Source organism: Leucoraja erinacea, chromosome 33 (genome assembly GCF_028641065.1).
Source record: "Leucoraja erinacea ecotype New England chromosome 33, Leri_hhj_1, whole genome shotgun sequence".
Classification (NCBI taxonomy): domain Eukaryota; kingdom Metazoa; phylum Chordata; class Chondrichthyes; order Rajiformes; family Rajidae; genus Leucoraja; species Leucoraja erinaceus.
The window spans coordinates 10,198,877-10,221,602 of record NC_073409.1 but is presented as its reverse complement, the minus strand read 5'-3'; the positions used below and the strand labels follow the sequence as shown (position 1 = coordinate 10,221,602).

At 44.5% G+C, this 22,726-nt stretch overlaps 1 protein-coding gene across 3 annotated transcripts in view; it reads right to left on the bottom strand.

Annotated features, from left to right (window-relative positions):
* rab27a (RAB27A, member RAS oncogene family) overlaps nt 1-22,726 on the bottom strand; it is a 77,263-nt gene that overhangs the window by 38,898 nt on the left and 15,639 nt on the right. For all 3 annotated transcript variants that reach the window (XM_055661262.1, XM_055661261.1, XM_055661264.1), the window contains one exon: nt 65-184. The gene's annotated coding sequence lies outside the window, so the exon portion shown is untranslated. Of the gene's footprint in view, nt 1-64; nt 185-22,726 lie in introns of those variants that run through there.

Below are 22,726 nucleotides of genomic sequence, written 5' to 3'. Positions count from 1 at the left end.
ACATTTCTTCAAACTTCTTTTTAAAAAAAAGCATATAATCATCTCGGGGGTAAACACTTCATACCTCAAGATAATGGAGAAAACAGCCCCGTTGTTCCAAGGTTCCAGATCCAAGTCGCACTACGCAGCCAAGTCCAGTGGTTAGTCTCGGTTACAAAATGCTCGTTTCATCCAGAACTGGAGGCTGGAGAAGAGAAGATGACAGAAGGTCAGAACATCCCCCACCAACTAAATGCAGACTTCACCAAAGCACCAAAACTGGGACTGGGGGAAAATAAATTACAATCAGAGATGAGCTCACAACATCAAACACAAGGCGCTTGTCATGAACTGCAAACACTTGAACGCTCCCTAATAAGCATCAGCTGCTTATCATGTGCCTCTGCAGCCCGAGCCGGGGCCTTTCCTTCAGCACACACCATCCAATTAAACACAGAAACTACAGCTCCAGGTTATTAACCATAGGGCTGGCCTGCTCAGATCAGAATAAACCACAAAGAATATTATTCAATGTTTATTAAAAAAAAGTATTCAGTATGGGTGTCACATTGTACCCCAGGAACTTCAAATGGCCACCTAACAACTCGGCAACCAAAACATTTCGCATTTTAAGATGTAAAAATAGCGACAACAAAAACATTGTTAGGACTACAAAATGAAAACCACATGCGTGTAAAGCTGGCACATTGACATTAGCAGGATACAAGTGAATCAATATCAAACCTGCAAATGAATCTTATCAAGGCTGCATGAAAAGTCTGTAAAGAATTAGCAAGGAAAACCCACTTGGGTTTTCTCCGAGATCTTCTGTTTCCTCCTGCACTCAAAGACGTACAGGTTTGTAGATTAATTGGCTACTTGGTAGAAGTGAAAATTGTCCCTAGTGTGGGCGTAGATAGTGTTAGTGTGCGGGGATCGCTGGTCGTTGCGGACTTGGTGGGCCGAAGGGACTGTTTCCGCACTGTATCTCTAAACTAAACCGGGGGGGGGGCAACAATGGCTCAGCTGGATATAAAGGTCCCATGGCAGTGGGATTTCCCACCTCATCAATAACATACCGCTCCTTCAACCAACACACAGCATCATTGAGCACAATATCTACTCAGCTCTACAGACATTGGCTGCACTGCTGAATTGTAATTGACTGCGATGAACCTTTGCATGCCATAAGGATTTCCAATGCAAGTTCTCCAGATCTCCCACATTCCACAGTGCCATCTGCACTGCAACTGTTAAGACCTCTCAGAAAATCACATATCCCCTGCGGCTGGTGGGGCCCGTGGCTGGGGCCTGGGTGGATGTCACGGAGACCTCATGAGAGGACCCGGCAGCGTTAGTGGCGAGGGCGAGGGCGAGGCGGTGCAGCGGTTAACGATGGCGCCGACCAGCGGATGAGGGCGGACACTTGAAGTTGGAAGGTCGCTGCTGAGAGAAGGAACGGAGGAGGATCCCGTATGGGGGGGGGGGGGGGGGGGGGGCGGCATGGGTGAGGGGGAAGGGCAATGGGGACCCTGAGTGCGTGTGGGAGGGGGTGAGGTAAATGGACAATGGCCTGGGGGGGGGGGGGGGGGGGGGGGGGGGAAGGAGGGAAGAGCAAAGGGGGAACTGGCCCAGGGAAGGGAGGGGGAGAATTTATAACTTTGTAAGCACCCTTCATAGGTGACTATTGCATATCTTGGTACAGTATGCAGCCAAAGGATTTCACTGTGACTTCATTCATTCAATCAATCTAGTCTTCTCATCCTATCTAAACCCCAGCAGATTCAAGCATAGTCTGCCCAACCTTTCCACATTCAGTACAGCCGTTCCAGTTGCGAGTCCAGTAAACCTTCTCTCCACTGGTTCCAACCCATTTACATTCTTCCTTAAATAGGGAAGATGAATATTCTGTTCAGCACTCATGTAATCTCGCCATTGCCGTATACAGAAGCATAAACTCCCTACTTTTGGATTGAAATTCCCAGCAATATCACCTCCAGCCTTGGTCACCATCTCCACCCATCTCTCCACCATCTGACCCACCTGTCGGTCAGCGCCTCCACACCCATCATTTTCCAGCTCTTGTTCCACCCTCTCTCCTCACCTCGGTCTACCAGCTGTCACCCCTCTACTCCCGTAATCTGAAGAATGCTCCTCACACGACACATCGCTCCTCCATTCCCCTTCACAGATGCTGCCTGACCTGCTGAGGAGCTCCAGCGTCATTTTATGCTTCATAAATACCGTCAGTGCCTCTGCTTCCACCACTTTCTCTGGCATTGCAATCTCAGAACTCACCACCCTTTGGGTGAAAAAGTTCCCACCAGATCCACCTGACATCTTGATACCCTCATATGGGGAATAGTTTCCTGCAGTTCACACCATCGAGAACCCTCGCACCTCAATCATGCCTACTCTTACCTTCCTTCCTCCTCTCCTAGGAAAACAGACCCAATCCCTCCTCATAACCAAACCATGCACCTTCTCCAGTGCTATCGCATCTTGTCTAGAGAATGGTGTAGAAACAAAGCACTGCAGATGATGGAAGACATAAATAACCACAGAGCCAGACACAGAGCTGGAGTAACTCAGGAGGTCAGGTCTGCCTGACCCACTGCAGTCCTCCAGCTTTGTGTGTCTATATCTAGTTTAAACTAGCATCTGCAGTTCCTTCCGACACAATCAAAAAAAAAAAATTAAAAAAAAAAAAAAACTGTGATGTAAAGAATAAAGGAGGATAAAGGTCCTTGAGGATAAAGGAATTTGAGGAAGGGCATCCTTGTGATTGAGGCCGTGCAGCGTAGGTTCATGAGATTGATCCCTGGGATAGCAGGACTGTCATATGAGGAAAGATTGAAAAGACTAGGCTTGTATTTACTGGAGTTTAGAAGGATGAGGGGGCTCTTATAGAAACATAAATTTATAAAAGGACTGGACAAGCTAGATGCAGGAAAAATGTTCCCAATGTTGGGCGAGTCCAGAACCAGGGGCCACAGTCTTACAATGAAAGGGAGGCCATTTAAGACTGAGGTGAGAAAAAACTTTTCCACCCAGAGAGTTGTGAATTTGGGGAATTCGCTGCCACAGAGGGCAGTGGAGGCCAAATCACTGGATGGATTTAAGAGAGAGTTAGATAGAGCTCTAGGGGCTAGTGGAATCAAGGGATATGGGGAGAAGGCAGGCACGGGTTATTGATTGGGGACGATCAGCCATGATCACAATGAATGGCGGTGCTGGCTCGAAGGGCCGAATGGCCTCCTCCTGCACCTATTTTCTATGTTTAATCACCACAGGGAGCAGGAAATGCTCCTGAACTACCCATCAGCCACACAACAAAATGGACATTCGTCAACATGGGGAATACAGGCATCCAGGTTCCCTGTTCACTTCCGCCACCCAAACAACTAGCCATCCAACAAACCTCCAGACATGGTGCTGGAATCTAACACTCATCTTACATGCTACAATTAAGCTACAATTGTCGCCACTACTTCCTCTCCAACCTCGAGGCGGAGGGACACTTGTGCCGGGCTCCTGTTTCCGACACGTGTGCAGGCAGCATCATTGTGATTCATGCCAGGATTGCCAGAGCTTCACTGAATTCCAGGTGCAGCCGAATAAACTTTCATCAAAGCCCCCTCCAAGCTGCAGAAGGGCAGGGATATTTATTTAAAGATATCAGTTAAAATTGGTTACACCTTATGTACATGAAGTTAATTTAACAATGACACCGTGAAACACCGTGGTACAATTTCTGCACCGGCTGCAAACACAGGCTGCGAGTTGGTCAATGGACAAAACCCTGCCGGCCTGACAACAAGCTCCAGCAGTTTTTATTTCAGATTTTCAGCATCTGCTCTATTTTACTTCTGTACATGAACATACCCCCTTCCCCTATTTGACCACCTTTGCACTGATTAGCTATCCTTGCACCACACCAGTTGCCTACCATCACAACAGGTCCACAGCAGATGCCATCTCCCTGACCCTACTACACTCATCACTGGAACACCTAGATAACAAGGACATCAAGTTCAAGTGCGTTTATTGTCATATGTCCCTGATAGGACAATGAAATTCATGCTTTGTTTCAGCACACAGCAAATAGTAGGCATTTACTACAATCTATGTCAGACTCCGATTTAGTGACTCTAAAGGCCACTTTAAACGCCATAACTCCAACTAAACTCATCTCCAAACTCCTGGACTTGGGAGTCAGCACCCTCTCTACAACCAGATGCTCGACCCATAGACCACAATCAGCAAAGATAAATGACAAAACATCATCGGTGATAATTCTCAACATCAATGCCCTGCAAGGTTGTGTTCTCAAGCCCTTAGTATCCTTGCTGTACACTCACGACTCTGCGGCCAAATTCTGCTAATTCCATTTACAAGATTGCAGATGATACTGAGAGTTCAGTAACATGATGATGTCAAGACGACAACCTCTCCCTCAATGTCAACAAGATGAAATAGCTAGTTTATTGTCTTCAGGAAATGAGATGGTGTACACACCCCCAGCAAACATCACTGGTGCTGTAGTGGAGAAGGTTGAGAGTTTCAAATTCCAAGGTATAAATATGAACATAATCTATTCTGTACCAACCAGGTTAAAGGGAACCTCCAGGGATAAAGCTGTGCGAGATTGAATGGTAATGTGGAGGAATATCCCAGTGGAATTCCCATCCTCATTTACAAAACTGTCAAAGCTGGTGGATGAAAGGTGTTACCTGGGGCTGCTACATTGCTAGGAGATCCTCCCTGCACCTTAGTGGTGACATCCTACTGGTTGAGCAGGTTATCTGCAGGAAGATTGTTCCCGATGTTAGGGAAGTCCAGGACAAGGGGTCACAGCTTAAGGATAAAGGGGAAATCCTTTAAAACCGAGATGAGAAGAACTTTTTTCACACAGAGAGTGGTGAATCTCTGGAACTCTCTGCCATAGAGGGTAGTCGAGGCCAGTTCATTGGTTATATTTAAGAGGGAGTTAGATGTGGCCCTTGTGGCTAAGGGGATCAGGGGGTATGGAGAGAAGGCAGGTACGGGATACTGAGTTGGATGATCAGCCATGATCATATTGAATGGCGGTGCAGGCTCGAAGGGCCGAATGGCCTACTCCTACACCTAATTTCTATGTTTCTATGTTTCTATCTGCACCCCATGGGCAGGCTTACAGCAGCCTGGTGGATTTAACCAGCTGCTGTAAAATTGGGCTCAACTCATCAGGGAACAAAAAGCAGAGGGTAGGAACTAGGTTAAACCAAGCACACATGTACATGCGCATGCACACACACACACACACACACACCCAAAACCACTGATCTATAATGACAGGAGCAGTAATTGGCCAGTTTGCAATCCCAGGCTATTCTTCACCGACCATCCTGGATGTCTGCCTTCCTCAAACAGAAAACAGAAAGCTGCCAGGAGTATGCTCGCCTGCCTATTGCTGCACCACTGGATGGGGAAACTCCATCAATGAAACTCCATACACGTCAGCCACCTTGGACATGGATCATGGAAGCGCTAACTCATGGCAATGAGAGACACGTCATGTTCCAATTACATCCAATGTCCTAAGCTGCAATTTGATGTCAGTATCCATGTTAAAACCTTATCAGGTTACAGAACCTGCGTGTGACTTGTTAAAAATTGCACATCGTGGATGGGAGGGGAGGGGAGGAGAGGAGAAGAGAGAAGGGATGGGAGGGAGGAGGGAGGAGGGAGGAGGGAGGAGGAGACAAGACATTTTCTGTGTAAATTTTTAATATCAAACATCAAACCACTTCAAGCCCCTTAAAGGTTAACACTGCAACAATGCACACAGATAGCAGTTGATCACAAGGTGCTTCTTAAAGGAGCACCCATCGAGTAGATCACAAACTATTAGGCACCTCAAAGGCACATTGATCTGATCCTTGTTGAACCAGAACCCACCTTATATCCGGGGTGGGGGACCTTGGTCCAAGTCCACAGCCCAAAACTCAAATCTCATCCAAAGACACATCCAGGGACAGGGGCATTGTCCACCAGCTCCAAACAATAACAGCTGTTGATTCCTGATTTCAAGTTAAACTGATAAATAAGACTACTTTTATAGGAGGCATAGATAAGGTGAATTGTCATCCTTTTTTCAGGGTAGAGGTCTTGAACCCGAGGACATAGATTTAAGGTGAGAGGGGAAAATAAAGGGATGCGAGGGGCAACGTTTTCACACAGGGTGGCGGGTATATGGAAGGAGCTGCCAGAGGAAGTGGGAGGGACAGGTACAATTACTTGTAATGGTGTTTGGACAGGTAGATGGATAGGAACGGCTTAGAAGGAGATGGGCCACATGCAGACAAATGGGACTAGCTCGTTGGTCAGCACTGAGTTGTGCTGTACAACTCTACCTGTTGCGCAGAGCACCTTGTATAGTCCATTCTTGTCTGTTGTTGAAGGGAAATGGCTGCCTTTTGCAGGAATCACACTGAAGCCCAGCCCAGCCAGATAGGAGACAAGTCCCTCACACAGCGCCAGGCTTGTCAAGCAACTGTCTGCTTCATTCAGGTTCTTTAATTCCAGACAGAATAATCAATGGAGCTGAAAATTCCCTAACTGCAGCGGCAGAATAGGAACACATCTTCAGATCATTAATCCTAATCTCTGGACAACCTGCCAAGCAATGAGTGACTGCACAATCACACTCCATTAGCTTGGAGCAGGGTGCTGCCAAGTCTGCACGTTAAAGCTGGACAGAGTTAGCCAAACATGGCTCTGATGTTGATACTAAAATGCATATCAAATGGGAGCTTTGCCGCTGTTTAGAATGGACAGTGCAAGCTCTGGCTGGAGTTCTATGTGTGGAGAGGACGGCAGGGGCATGCCTTCACCATGAAAGGTTTTGAATGGCGAGAACTCTCAACACACACCTGTTGTCTTAAAGTTGGAGCAATTCTGAAAGACTAATCTTTGGATAAGTTACGCATGTACTTAAGGTTTGGCTTTAAAAGATTTAGAAAGCAATATGCTGCCTGGCCATTGAGTACTCCCAGCATTGTTCTCTGCCCCCACCCCCTCCCCCTCAGTACAATGGAAATGTTTTAAAATATATTTGGGCAAGTAACACAGACAGAAAAGCTTCAGAGAAATAAAGGCCAAAAGAATTAATGTTAAATTGGACTAGCTCAGTTATAAAACCCAGTCGCATGGACAAGTTGCACTGAAGGATCTGCTTCCATGATCTAAGACACTAACATGACTCAATTTGATACTGAGTGATTACCGATCTTTGCAGAAAAAAGCCAGTGATAGAGATGAGAGGCAAATGTGGAGTTGGAAGCAAGGCGACAGGGATTGCCAATAGGATTTCAAAAAGGCCGACACTGTGTGCAAACCAACACGGAGGATGTTTCAGACAAGCACTGGGTTAATAACCTCAATAACTGGCCTTGAGGGCAGGAACTCTGCCATCCACACCCAGTGTGCTTCACCTTGACTCAGGAGCTACAAGAGTGAGACAGAGTCTCAACGCCTTCTTAAAATGACTGCACAAACCACTTGTTTCAGGGAGTAAAAGGCTGAAATGTCTCTGCGGGTCATGCAGCATCTCTGGAAAAAGATTGGGGACGTTTCGGGGCGAGACCCTCCTTCAGTCTGAAAACGTCACGTGTCCATGTTCTCCTGACCTGCCGAGTTACTCAAGCACTTTGTCTATTTTTGTAAATCAGCATCTGTAGTTCCATGTATCTACCTCTTGACAAGTGCTCATTACCAACCCTCAGACCGCCACAAAGGAAGATCACCTACTGCAAGGCTGAAACATCAACCACCACCACACCTTGTGCCTGCCACATTCAGACCACTCACCCCTTTAACATCAACTCATCTGGGACCTTCAGTATAATGGACAGGTGACTCTCAATGACACACACAGTGCTGTTGGGTTGGAGGCAATGATTATTGCTGCATCCAAAATCAATGCATGTTGGTGCACACATTTGCTCAGGTTCAATTAGTGCCATTAGACTGGTGTCACAAGGTTAGTGTTCATTCTATACTCGATCCAAACCTCCAACTTTGGATCTGTCTAACCAGGTCCAAAGATTCAAATCCTTTCATGAGGATATGATAACAAACCTTTTCCATAATTTTAAAGAGCAGCACAGGATATCTTGTGATTGGCGAGCCCATCAATGGTGACCGTTCAATAGATGTAACTATTGTTACATCTATTGAACTAATGTTAATAATGTCTATTGAACTAATGTTACGTTCAGTGAAGCAATGTGGTGAACAGGAGCTTACTGTATTTCCTACATTACAACAGAGAAAGTGTTCCAAAAAAATGTATGAAATATTTGCCTGAAAAGGTCTTTAAATAGATTTTGTTCCACTTGAAGACTTTTGAAACTCACCCCTTGTCACCATTACACTGTATAGCAGTGATTTAAAGTGATTGTGTTTAGAGATACAGCATGGAAATAGGACTTTCAGCCAAATATCGATCACTGCTCACACTAGCTCGATCCTATCACATTATATGAGGTACAAATTTACAGAATCCAATTGACCTACAATCCCACACATCTTTGGAATGTGGGAAGAAACCAAAGCACCTGGAAGAAACCCATGTAGTCACAGGGAGAACGTACAAACTCCGTATAGACAGCACCCGCATTCAGGATCGAACCTGACGCTGTAAGGCAGCAACTCTTCCACTAGGACGCTGTGCTGCCTCCTGCATTTAAATTATCTGCAGACTCGATGTTTGGCAATCCAATGCATGTTTTTTTATGTTTTTATGCTAAAGCTACAAACACAAGGTTCAGGATTATGAGGCCCTGCCTGGAAACATTTCAATCAGATATTGATTGTGATGCTTTTCCACCAAGGCAGCATCACTGAAGCCACACACACAAGCACCTGAACAAGCAGCAGGACTGGGGGTGGAGTACAAACATTTGCTGCAGTCAGCTAATGAACAGAAAATATTCAGCAACTCCCCCGCTCCAATCATTTAATAGTGTACATGTGGGGGCTGAATTGGAGATTCATTAAAAAACCTCGTAAAATGCTGGTGGATGTGGAAGTTGGTCCAGCTCTTCTGATGTCATCCATCCAGAAAGAACCAAACTGATCGCACTAGCTAGATTAAGGGTCAGTGTTTCCATCACCTCTTCTCCCTTTATTATCCATTTTAATGTATTAAGCTTCTAAACAAATCAAAGTCAGAAGCGGCAAATTTATGACTTAACATATTTTTGTCTGACAGTCATGAGGATAAAAATAGGATGCTGGAAATATCAACGTCCAGCATTAATGTTTAACGTGTAGGTTCCCAAATTAAAATCACTCTCAATGGCAAAACTCTCAAATCACTTACAATAGGTTTAAACACCAATTTTCCTTCTGAAACTGAGAGGACTGATCTCTTTAAAGTGAGGCTTTTCACGTTGATAAGTTTTCATTACGTTACATCAGTTCGGAATTAATTTCAGTCATTAATCAATAAATATTTGGATGAGAACATATTGGGCAAGATTAGCAAGTTTGCTGATGATACAAAAGTTAATGGTTTTGCAGATAGTGAAGATGGTGGTGAAAGATTGCAGCAGGATCTGGATCAATTGGCCAGGTGGGCTGAGGAATGGTTGATGGAACTTAATACGGAAAAGTGCAAGGTGTTGCATTTTGGTACGTCGAACAAGGTCAGGACCTACACGGTAAATGGTAGGCCTCTGGGTAGTGTTGTAGAGCAGAGGGATCTAGGAGTACAGGTACATGGTTCCATGAAGGTCGAGTCGCAGGTAGATAAGGTGGTCAAAAAGGCTTTTGGCACTTTGGCCTTCATCAGTCAGAGTATTGAGTATAGAAGTTGGGAGGTCATGTTGCAGTTGTATATGTCGTTGGTGAGACCGCATTTAGAATATTGTGTTCAGTTCTGGGCACCATGTTACAGAAAAGACATTGTCAAGCTTGGATGGGTTCAGAAAAGACTTACGAGCATGTTGCCAGGACTAGAGGGTGTCAGCTATAGGAAGAGGTTGAGTAGGCTGGGTCTCTATTCCATGGAGCACAGGAGGATGAGGGGAGATCTTATAGAGGTATACAAACTCATGAGAGGAATAGATCGGGTAGATGCACAGTCTTTTGCCAAAAGTAGGGGAAATTGAGGACCAGAGGACATAGGTTCATGGTGAAGGGGAAAAGATCTAATAGTAATCTGAGGGGTAACTTTTTCACATAAAGGGTGGTGGGTGTATGGAACAAGCTGCCAGAGGAGGTAGTTGAGGCTGGGACTATCCCATTGTTTAAGAAACAGTTAGACAGGTACATGGATAGGACAGGTTTGGAGGGGTATGAACCAAGTGCAGGCAAGTGGGACTAGGGTAATGGGGACATTGTTGGCTGGTGTGGGCGAGTCGGGCCGAAGGGCCTGTTTCCACACTGTACCACTCTGTGACTATGACTAATATTTGTTTTGGTCATAAATTTAATCAATATCAGTGAACATAATCTATACAAGTGAAAACAAATGCATGATACAAACAAAATGCTGGAAATATCAAGCATTGACTGAAATGAGGAACAATATGAAACTCTTGGGTCAATGTCCCGTCCGTCATCTGATGAGTGGTCGCTCGTTACATTCAGATTTCCATTTTCTCAATTTTGTTTTAGAATGCTAATTTCTAATTTTCAAATCTAAATTTTCTGCAAAAATCTTTTACTTTTAAAAGTCTACTAAGTCAAAACCGGATGATGAATTGAGGTAGTTAGAGATACCGATGCCTGGGCACCATCCATAGGGCATATGGTTAGAATGATTACATTTGAAAGTGGAGAAAGCAGCTGATATTAGTCTGAGAATTCTTCTTATTGCTTTCTGTTTGGCACTTTTAAAGATCATAAGTTTAAATTGACCAATTATCATATCCAATTCAAAAATATTCAATCAACAAAATGAGATAAATCTCTTGGACTTTGATGCCCTGAGGGTTTACCGATACACACAAATATTTATTTCCCACGGCAAGGCCAGCAGCATAATCAAGGACGAGTCGCACCCGAGCCACTCTTTTCTTTTTAAAGAGAGACACAGTGCGGGAACAGGCCCTTTAGCCCACAGAGTCCGCGCAGACCATCGATCCCCGCACATTAACACTATCCTACACACACTGGGGACAATTACACACACACCAAGCCAATTTACCTACATACCTGTACGTCTTTGGAGTGTGGGAGGAAACCGAAGATGTCGGAGAAACCCCAAGATCTATCTGTGCATAGACTTTGTACCAAATTGCATTTCATTTTGGAAGAAAAAACATTCATCCCAGTCCAGCAGCATTAAAAGGAAACATCAAGGAAACAGGCACCACACTGCATTCCTGCCACAGAGCCAAATATGAAATGAGTGCATTGCAACAGCTAATCACCAAGAATCCAGATGTGAACAAGTCCATTCCTTTCTGAGCTGTAAATCAGGAACAAGTTTAAAAAAACTCAGCTCCCCTGACAACTTGCATGGGACATTTTGGTTCATCCAGTGGAGGAGAGAACTGCAGATACTGGTTTAAATCAAAGATAAACACAAAATGCTGGGGTAACTCAGCGGGACAGGCAGCATCTCTGGAGAGAAGGGATGGGTTCATCCAGTGGCAGGATGCAGATACACAAGAGGAGCGGGAAAAAACAAAGAAGCGGAATCCTGTCCCAACCCACAAGACGCTACATCGTTGGGATCAAAGAACTAGAACCAGAAGCGCGAAATCTGACCAATTCCATCTACCCGGGTTTCAAGAAATTCAACTTGGGATTAATCCAACAGCATTATACAAATCCCAGCAAATGATGAAAGAAAGCTTTGAAGTCTGCATCATGTAACAGCAATAACTGGAACAACTGTAAAATGCTGTCAAAGTCAAACAAACCTTCAGGCACAAGATATGCCTTTTTCACAGAGAGAGTGGTAAATCTGTGGAATTGTCTGCCACAGAAAGTAGTTAAGGCCAGTTCATTGGCTATATTTAAGAGGGAGTTAGATGTGGCCCTTGTGGCTGGAGGGATCAGGGGATATGGAGAGAAGGCAGGTACAGGATACTGAGTTGGATGATCAGCCATGATCATATTGAATGGCGGTGCAGGCTCGAAGGGCTGAATGGTCTACTCCTGCACCTATTTTAAATGTTTCTAACACACACACACACGTGAGTTCAGCTAGTTCAGTTTTGTTTTTGTCATGAGGTACAGTGAAAAGCTTCTGTTGTCAGGCGAGTCAAATTTTATTGAATTAATTTTAATTTTTGATATGGATTATTCTGGTCAGATACGGAAATGTTGGTATCTTAATGTACCATGCTTAAGGACAATAGATCCTTCCTATTTATTTTAAATTCCACCCTGTTTTATACACTTCCATCAGGTCTCCCCTCAGCTTTCCTTGTTCCAAAGAAAATGACTTTTGCTTATCTAATCATTCCTCATGGCTGAAAGTTCCTCTTTGGCATCTTCCCAACAGATAAAGATAAATTTCACCCAACCTTGGCAATTTATGAATATTCAGAGATGTTAAATCCCTTAACCCTTCACTTTGCACAACATTTACCCTAAGGTAGAAGAGTGTGAAAGATGGATTAGGAAATATCCATCTCCTGCATACAGGATCTTGGATCCAGAAGACTCCATACTCTATAAAACATCCTTGCATTTTCTTTGATTTTACTTCCCAGCGATTACTTCCATGTCCTCTTTGCCTGTTTTTAAATGTAACAGAAAGTTTAGAATGGTATACAATGTAGAAAAGAGAAATGTAGTTTGGTGCCCAACACAAACAAGCCTTTTATTTCAACACTATGTGCACCTCCTCGTCTAGACAACTCTGGGTTTCACAGCAGACATGTTAAAAGGCTCAATCAAGGAATAGAGACACATCGCAGCATGATTTGGGAACAGCTCCATCCAAGACCGCAGAGAGTTGTGGATACAACCCAGTCCATCAGGCAAACCCAACCTTCCATTGACTCCAACTACACTTCTCACTGCATTGGCAAGGCCACCAACATAATCAAGGAGCAGTCTCACCCTGGTCACCCCCTCTTCTCCCCTCTCTCATCAAGCGAGAGGTACAGAAGTTTGAAAACACACGCGTCCAGATTCAGGGACAGTTTCTTCCCAGCTATTATCAGGCAACTGAACTGCCCTCTCAGTAACTATAGAGCTGTCCAGACCTCCCATCTACTTCATTGCAATATTTTTACTGGACTTTATCTTACACTAAACGTTATACTCATTATCTGTACCTACACTGTGGACGGTTTGAGTGTAATCATGTATAGTCTTTTCAGTGACTGGATAGCACGCAACACTTTTTTTTTTAAACTGTACCTCAGTTCACATGACAATAATAAACTAAACTAGAATCCCAGGAGAAGGGGCTGGACATGTAACAATGAAGTGGAGAGATTCCTTCATGGAGAAGGGTTGAATCTGTGGAATTCTCCAGCCCTGGGATTGGGGTACGGAGTGCAATGATCCAAAGCTGAGATACTCTGGAGGCTAAAAGAAGTCAGGGGAAAAGACAGTAAATTGAGGTTGGCGATCAGCTGTACTCTTGTTGAAGACTGAGCAGCTCAGGTGGCGATCTGCTCCTATACCAGTTGCCGGCAATGCTTCATAGGAGTTACAAAGCACAGGGCACTTTTCAGAACAAGAGTTGAAGGTGTCTTTGTTAATCATTACTGGAGTATTTGAACTCATAATACATGACTGGGTTCTGTCGCTCTAGCCTGTTTCATGTCTGGTCAAACCTCTGCCACAGCTGGGGCTCCTGCCTGCCCTGGTGAGTGGGTTGCCAGCTGCTGCTGGGGTGAAGGCTTGAAATCTGCTTCTGGTGCGTACAAAACACACGCTAATTGCATCATTTCAGGACTTGCCACAGGGGCATTGATCGGTGTGTGCTGCAGATACACTGAAAACAAAACACATCTGTATATCCATACACAGAAAAACACAACAGCTCAGTGCTTTAGTTTGCAATATTGTGATTTATGGGGGTTTTTTTTTAAAGTGGGTATTTTTGTAAGTGTACTGTGTGCTTGAACGGTTCCATCTAGGTTTAAATGATTTTTACGGCATCAATATTCAATATAAATGCCGACCAAAAACTAGAACGAGTGGTTGGCAACAGTGCAACCTGCTGCATCCCCCAGGGAGGGTAGTTTCATTTTCCAGGGAGGCAAATCAGGCCTCAGTGCCAGGACTGCACTCACTTCAGCAAAGCCACAAACAGTGGTGATGCTGACCTTGTGAAATTGCAGTATTGGACCACATTATAATACAGCCACTGCTCACTCCAACCATCAGAACAGTTGCTTAAAGACATTCTGGTCCTGGAGTTGTTAAGTCCAGTGTGTTTTCACCCATCAGATGACCAAGCAACAACTTGAAGCACGACAACAAGATGAGGCAGACACAGAGCAATGCATGTCACGCTAAATCATAGCAAGTCTGCATGCAGATGGGGCTGCTGTAAAAAAAAAAAACACTGCAACTAGTCTCTTTGCCCGAGGTGCACACTCAGGATTTGGCTGCTAAATCCCAGAGGACCCACTCTGAAGGTGTCGTCACATGATCTTAGTTCCCTGCTGCTTTCACTGGCACCCAGCATGCCTCTGTCTGTGGAGAAGTGATGATCTTCAAACAATTAGCATAAAGATTCATCAGCAGCCAAATGCATGGTACTTACCCAGGTGTAGACCTGCTTTGTTGCACCCCAACCTCCCCGTAATGAGGTTGGAAGCCCCCAATAATTTATTTTTGTTTGCAATAGGATGATCCGCTTGCCGATGAGAACTGGAGATCATTAATGGAAACTCACCAAGTGGAAAACCAAGCAGCTGTATTAAAAGGGATTCCTTCATGCCTGAAGTTTTCCCATTCCCATAAATGTCCACATCCCAATCCAACAGCAAGTTGTGACTTCCAGAAAACATACAAATCAGCAAGTTTGATCTTTGCATCAATATTTCAGTCAACTACAGGAGCAGAGAATGTGGCAATGGAGCTTGAACTGAACAAGACAATGCACTTTGAAGTCAAGAGTCAGAAACGTTCAGCACAGAAACAGGCCCTGGGCCTTCCTCGTCCACACCAACCTGTTTGCCCATCTACAATACTACATTTGCATGGAACAATGCAGCACAGGACCAGGCTTCCGACACTGCTGAAGAAAGGGGCAACTCGAAACATCGCTGACCCATGTTCTCCAGAGATGCCACCTGACTCACCGAGTTACTCCAGCATTTTGTTTTTTTTTAAATAAACCAGTCTTGAGCATCTTTAAACCCCTTTCTCACGGGGCGACTTGACGCAAGAGTTAACCAGAGTTGAACATCGTGGGAACCTCGTGCGATAACCATACGGCATTCTTGGACCACCGTGGACCACCGTGGCGCTAACGGCAGGTACTCGTGTAACTTGGTGACTCGGGGAAAAATTCAAACAAGCTTGAATTTCTCCAAGAGTGACTTGTACACCTGTGGTTGAACATTGCAACATTATATGCACGTAGTGGCCAGTGCGATATCCGTACTGACTCTTGCGTGTACGGTGGGAACTCCTGCGAACAGTGAACCCGGAAGCTGGACAGAGGGGACAGAAGGCGAGTAAAAATTGTCTTCTGTGGGATTGAATTTAAAAAATAAAGATTTGCATCCGCGTATGGACATCAACTTATTCATCAGTTATGTTAATGAGATTCAAGAAAATAACTATAATCTTTAAAAGGGACTTTACTGAAAGGTCCCGCATTTTTATGGTCCGTGAGAAACTTTTCACATGTACTTCTTTGAGAGATAGATACTGCTTGGCCCGCTGAGTTACTCCAGCATTTTGTGTCTAACTTGCTGATTCAGACAGTTTTTGATTATCAAGGATTCTGCGCTGACTCTTTACCCTGAAACACTTGTTGGAAATTTAAACTTGGGCGCAACTAACATCGTCTTACTACCGTGGGAACTCAGCGGGCAGGCAGCAGTTAATTGGTGCTCCCTTCAGTTTCCCAGGGGGTCGGGAAGGGACTGTACATCTCTTTCTCCCCCTCTCCCACACACAGTAAGACCGAGGTACTGTGCTCAGTCCATCTGTGTCTCCCACATACACAGTAAAACTCTGCTTTGTGTGTGTATATACGTCTCCCCTTATTTCTCTCTTCCCCCCCCCCCCCCCCCCCCCATCATTTGTGCCACGTGATGATTTAATTACACTTGACAGTTTACAATGTCTTTCAAGATTTAACGGGAAAGCTCGGGAGACGGACAAGTCACTCGCACAAATAACAGAAATGCCGAGTACCGTGGGAACTCTTTGTCTACCCATCCGTTATATCGTGTGATATCGTGCTAGACCACGACCACTTCACTCTGGTTACATCTTGCGTCAAGTCACCCCGTGAGAAAGGCCTATTACTTCTACATCTTCACCACACACACTCTGTACTGAACATGATGCTGTTAAATTAATCTCCGCTGCCTGAACGTGAACCATATCCCTCCATTCCATACATATTTATCTATCCACATTGGGCCTATATTCTTTACACCATGCCTACTTAAGTGCCTGTCTGAAAATATCTTAAATGTAGTGAATGCTTCTGACTCCACCACCTCCCCTGGCAGTGAGTTCCAGCAATCAAATACTAAATAATGTTCCCATTAAATCCCCCTTAAAACACCTCCCTCTCACTTTAAACCTATGCCCTTGTGAGTTTGATACCATCATCATGACTTCCGCCCAGTTGCACTTACCCCCATCATCACCAAGTGCTTCGAGAGGCTGGTCCTGGCACACCTCAAAAGCTGCCTACCCCCCCCCACACTGGATCCCTATCAGTTTGCCTACCGCAAGAACAGGAGTACGGAGGATGCCATCTCAACGGCACTTCACTCCGCCCTCTCCCACCTCGACAACAGAGACACTTATGTAAGAATGCTGTTCATCGATTACAGCTCAGCATTCAACACCATTATTCCATCAAAACTGATCACCAAACTCGGTAACCTGGGCATCGACCCCGCCCTCTGCAACTGGATACTGGACTTTCTAACCAACAGACCCCAGTCTGTGAGGTTAGACAAGCACACCTCTTCAACCCTCACCCTGAACACCGGCGTTCCTCAGGGCTGTGTGCTGAGCCCCCTCCTCTACTCCCTCTTCACCTATGACTGCACACCTGTACATGGTACTAACACCATCATCAAGTATGCAGATGATACAACGGTGATTGGCCTCATCAGCAACAACGATGAGCTGGCCTACAGGGAGGAGGTCCAGCACATAGCAGCATGGTGCGCTGACAACAACCTGGCCCTTAACTCCAAGAAGACCAAGGAGCTCATTGTAGACTTCAGGAAGTCCAGAGGCGGCACGCACACCCCCATCCACATTAACGGGACGGAGGTGGAACGTGTTTCTAGCTTCAGGTTCCTGGGAGTCAACATCTCCGATGACCTCTCTTGGACCCACAATACCTCTACTCTGATCAAGAAGGCTCATCAGCGTCTCTTCTTCCTGAGGAGACTGAAGAAGGTCCATCTGTCTCCTCAGATCCTGGTGAACTTCTACCGCTGCACCATCGAGAGCATCCTTACCAACTGCATCACAGTATGGTATGGCAACTGCTCTGTCTCTGACCGGAAGGCATTGCAGAGGGTGGTGAAAATTGCCCAACGCATCACCGGTTCCTCACTCCCCTCCATTGAGTCTGTCCAAAGCAAGCGCTGTCTGCGGAGGGCGCTCAGCATCGCCAAGGACTGCTCTCACCCCAACCATGGACTGTTTACCCTCCTACCATCCGGGAGGCGCTACAGGTCTCTCCGTTGCCGAACCAGCAGGTCGAGGAACAGCTTCTTTCCAGCGGCTGTCACTCTACTCAACAACGTACCTCGGTGACTGCCAATCACCACCCCCTCCCGGACACTTATTATTATTTATTCAAATCATTTGCTATGTCGCTCTTCAAGGGAGATGCTAAATGCATTTCGTTGTCTCTGTACTGTACACTGACAATGACAATTAAATTGAATCTGAATCTGAATCTGATGGGAAAACGATTTGACTATCTATCCTATCTATGCCTTTTACAATTATAAGCATCATTATCAGGTCATCCTGGTGAAACATGCCCGGCCTATCTAATATATCCGCATAACTAAACTCCTGCAATGCAGGTGATGGCCTGGTTAACCTCTCCTGCACTCTCTCTAGCGGAATCACATCCTTTGGATAGGTCAGTGACCAGAACTGCACGCAATACTCCAAGTGCAACCAACCCCATTGTTTGGCAAAGACCCAATGTGGATAAATAAATATGCAAGGAATGGAGGGACATGGTTCACGTGCATCATAACCCAACTTTTATCGTCAAGCCAAGGATGTCTTCTTCACCACTGTGTTGAGACTTTCAGGAAATTAAGAACGTCCCTGCAACCTGCCATATACATGTTGACTTTCCGAATGCATCACCTTGCACATGTGTTGGAATTAAATGTAATCACATAGTGCTCCTCCCAGCTTTCCATCTGATTGGAAAACCTTTATCATTGTCTACAACAGGAATAGTCATCTGCAAATGTACTAATACCTCCTATATTTGCATTCGTCATTGATATACATGACAAACAGCAAAGGTCCCAGCATCAATCCCTGTATCACACCACTGCTCACAGACTTCCAATTATAGAAAGCAACCCTCCACCACTATCTCCGTTTACTATCAGAAAGTCAACTGTGGATTGAATTAGCCAGCTCATCTTAGACTGGATGTACCTTAACCTTCAGGATCAGTCACCCAGGACAGTTCAAAGCCCTGACTAAAGTCCATTCAAGCAACATTGACCACATTTCCATCAATCTTAGTGAGGCAGGGTTTCTCCTGCAGAAAGCCACACTGGTTGTATTTTTTATTAAACTCTTGAAGGGCAAGATTAATTCACATGGAAACAAGGAACTGCAGATGCTGGTTTACACAAAAGAACACAAAATGCTGGAGCAACTCCTTGCCCAACGAGTGCAGACGTTTTCAATTCCATTCAAGTCCATCACATTGAACTAAAAGCATCAGCATTACTGAGGAAAATCAATCAAGAAAATAAGCCAAACTGTGAGTTAGCAACCACAGCTGATTCACGATTTTTACTTATTTTCATTATTGATTTTCCCCAGCAATGTTGATGTGCTTCGTTTAGTCTGGAGGGCTGAACTTGAAGGGAGTTCAAAACTTCTGTACTGGGGCCAGTGAAAGATTGACAGATCGAGACACCATCCAAAAATTCATGTGCTGAAGAACTTGCAGTGGCTGTTGACATGTGGCCCAGCGGTCTCCAAGTGAGGGCTTTGGTGAACAAGGGCCTGTGGAATCTTCCCAGCACAGGCCTTTGGAGAAAACAGTCAGTCCAGTAGGCAGAGCATATATCGCCATTGGAACGCATGGGAGGGAAATGCAAAGCTGAAGTGCGTCTGTTTTAATGCAAGGACTGTGCGTTTGGGCAGATAAACTAATGAGCATGGATCAGCAGATGGGAAGCTGAAGTTGTTGCCGGTACTGAAGCATGCTTGAAAGAAAGGCAGGACTGGCAACTCAACTCCCCGATTCTCCCAGAGTATTCAGTCACGACGAGCTGAGGAAGGGGAGGGGGATGTCAAAGAGGTGTTATGGAGTATTAACCAAAGAGTTCAATGTGCCATGACAAGGGAGGATAGCCCAGGAGGCTTGAAATAAGACCATAGAGATAGTTTAGAAACAAACAGAGGATCACTTTGCTGCGGGTCTACTCTAGGCCTTATAACAGTCAATGAGAATTAGGGAAGTGGATATGTAGACAAATGACAAGAGATAAGACTGTTAGGGTTATAGTAGGAATGGAGCTCAAATTCCACGATATTGCTGAAAGGACTAGAAGGAATGTAAGTCCTAGAGTGTCTTTAGGAGAGCTTGTTGAGTCATTGTGTAGATAGATCTCAGAGAAGGGACAGTACTGGACCTGCACTTATGGAATGGAAGCAGTCAAGTCGTTACATTTTCATTGGGAGTATTCAGGTAGAGAGGTGGTGTACACACCCCAGTCACCATCGATAGAGTTGAAGTGGAGATGGTAGAGAGTTTCAGGTTCTTTATATAAATACCGTCAACTATTTATCCTCGTCCAAGCACATTGATGCTCTGACCAAGAAAGTACCAATGACTCTACTTCCACAGAAGATGAAGCAAGCAAGCTTAGCGTCTCCAATGACGCTTACCAATTTATGCATTGTTTAAACCATCCTATTTTGATGCATCATAAAAAAGACACAAATTGCTGGAGTAACTCAGTTGGGATAGGCAGCATTCAATGGAGAACATGGATAGATGACGTTTTGGTTTTGGGTCAGTCATACTGATTGTGGTTGGGGTAAGGGGGGGGGTGGGGAGAGCTGGAAGAGATGATCACAACTTGCTTTGGCAACTGCTCTTTATCCAATAGAGAGAAGGAATGGGTGACGTTTCGGGTCGAGTCACCCATTCCTTCTCTCCAGAGATGTGGCCTGTCCCGCTGAGTTGCTCCAGCATTTTGTGTTTACCTTCGATTTAAACCAGCATCTGCAGTTCTTTCCTACACGCTCTTTTATCCAATTATATGTAACAGATCTGCTACATTCAGACAGTTCTGAAACTGCAGAAAGTTGTGGGTGGAGTCAAGTTGATTACCCAAATGAACCTCATCAAGTCAGAGAAGACTTGCACAAAAAAAGAGGCAGAATTAGAAATCTTGTTAGTGGCAGAATTTACCATCAACAAAAACAAACTTTCCTACCTTCGATAGACACAAAATTGTAAAATGTGATCAAAAATATCTTCTCCACAGATACCAACGCAAGTATGACGAAGAACTTTAAAATCGGAAAACATGAACCATCAGCTGTGCTAAACAAGTGGGGAACCTGCAAAAATGTAAAGCCCCAACTCCATATCCATCTTTCACTAGTTTCATCAAAAGCTGATAACTAATCATTGTATAAAAAAAAAGTTGTAGCAATAAGTTGGGACAATAAGTTAAAAAAGGCTCCTCGTCAAGCACACTTCCAGAACCAACAAATAGTTTCCTTCAATTAGTACCAAAGTAAACTCTATTTTCTCCGGTAGGTTCAGCCCAGACATTGTGTTACTGGCAGGCAGGAAGAGAGTTTTGCATCAGGAAACAGCCAGTTAGTTTCAGTGCAATAAACAGCAGAATGTGGAGCTGAAGCCACATCCAGCAGGACATTTCCGGCCACATACATGGATTGACACAGATACCAAGCCAGTAAAAACGGTTTCATTACAGAAAGGCAGATCGATCAGGATTAAGACTGGACTCCTCTGCTCTGTAACCTGTGAACTGCAACCAAGCAGTAACTGGGAACTGCAAGGGTAATTTGAAAATGTGGCCAATTATATGTAACAGATATGCTACGCTTCTAACAAACTGTATTCAACCCAAAACATTTATTCGATTTCTCTTCCCACAGATGCTGTCTGACCTGCTGAGTATTTCCAATATTTCAGATTTCCAGCATGTGTACATTTTTAATGTACTAGTTTAATCATACGTAACATGTTCTCAATGTCCAGGCTCCTCACTGCAGTCAGAGTAGGTCTCACTCCATCTGTTGCTCAAGTGGCAGTGAAAATTGCCACTGCTCGTTATCTAAATTCAGGGCATGGAGTCTCGCAACATAACTCCATCCACCCTCTCAATCAACCAACAAGGAGGCATTCAGTTCATTCAACAAAAATGTGACTGGGAGATCTTTCAAATATTTTCCCAAAGAAGAGGGTTAAAAGCAAATTTAAACATCTGCAAATAGCAGGAATTCTCAATAGCTCAGGCAGCAAAGTTAATGTTTCAAGGTGATGACTTTCATCAGAACAGACCTAAAGTTTTAACCAGCCTGATATCTTGGTGCCAAAGCTTGAGCCTCTTGCTTTAATCAGAGAACTGCCAATGTATTGCATGGAGATCTATGGGGAAGCAGGCTGCAAACTGCTCTGGGATATGCTCAATACTGATTTTTCATACAGGCAGGACCAGTGCAATTTTTGCAGATTCTGTTATGTTTTCTGTCTTCACAACAACAGGATTTGTGAATAGATGCACATCTGGGAATTATCCCCTCTAATAGAAGTATCAGGTCCACTTAAGATGTCCACTCGATATCCAACGAACCACAGATGGCCCCGAACCCCAAATGTGTCAGATTAATCCTTAACTGTCTGTTTAACGTTTGCCGTACAACATTTATATGTAATGGATACTAATCTTATTTAATCCCAGATAGTCAATCTTTTTCCCCCAGGGCTGAAATGACAAATACCAGACTTCATAGAATTAAGGTGAGAGGGAAAGTTTAAAAGAGCTTTTTAAAACACTCTCACGTTCCTGGAAAGCACTACCTAGGAGGTGGAGGAAGCACCAATGTGCATTGTTTAAGAGACATTTAGGCAGATGCATGAACAGACAGGAACAGGAGAGATATAGACCACATGAAGGCCGATGGGATTAGTTTAATTTGGCATCATGATCACCGCAGACATCACTGGCTGTTGGGCTTGTTCCTATACAGTACTAGGTTCTTGAAATCCAGAGTTCCAGGCAGTCATTGTGCACCTTGTCAGAGTAATATGTATAAAATATTCAGTTTAAGCAAAATATTCATTAACAAAACACAATATTCAATGTGTTTCTAT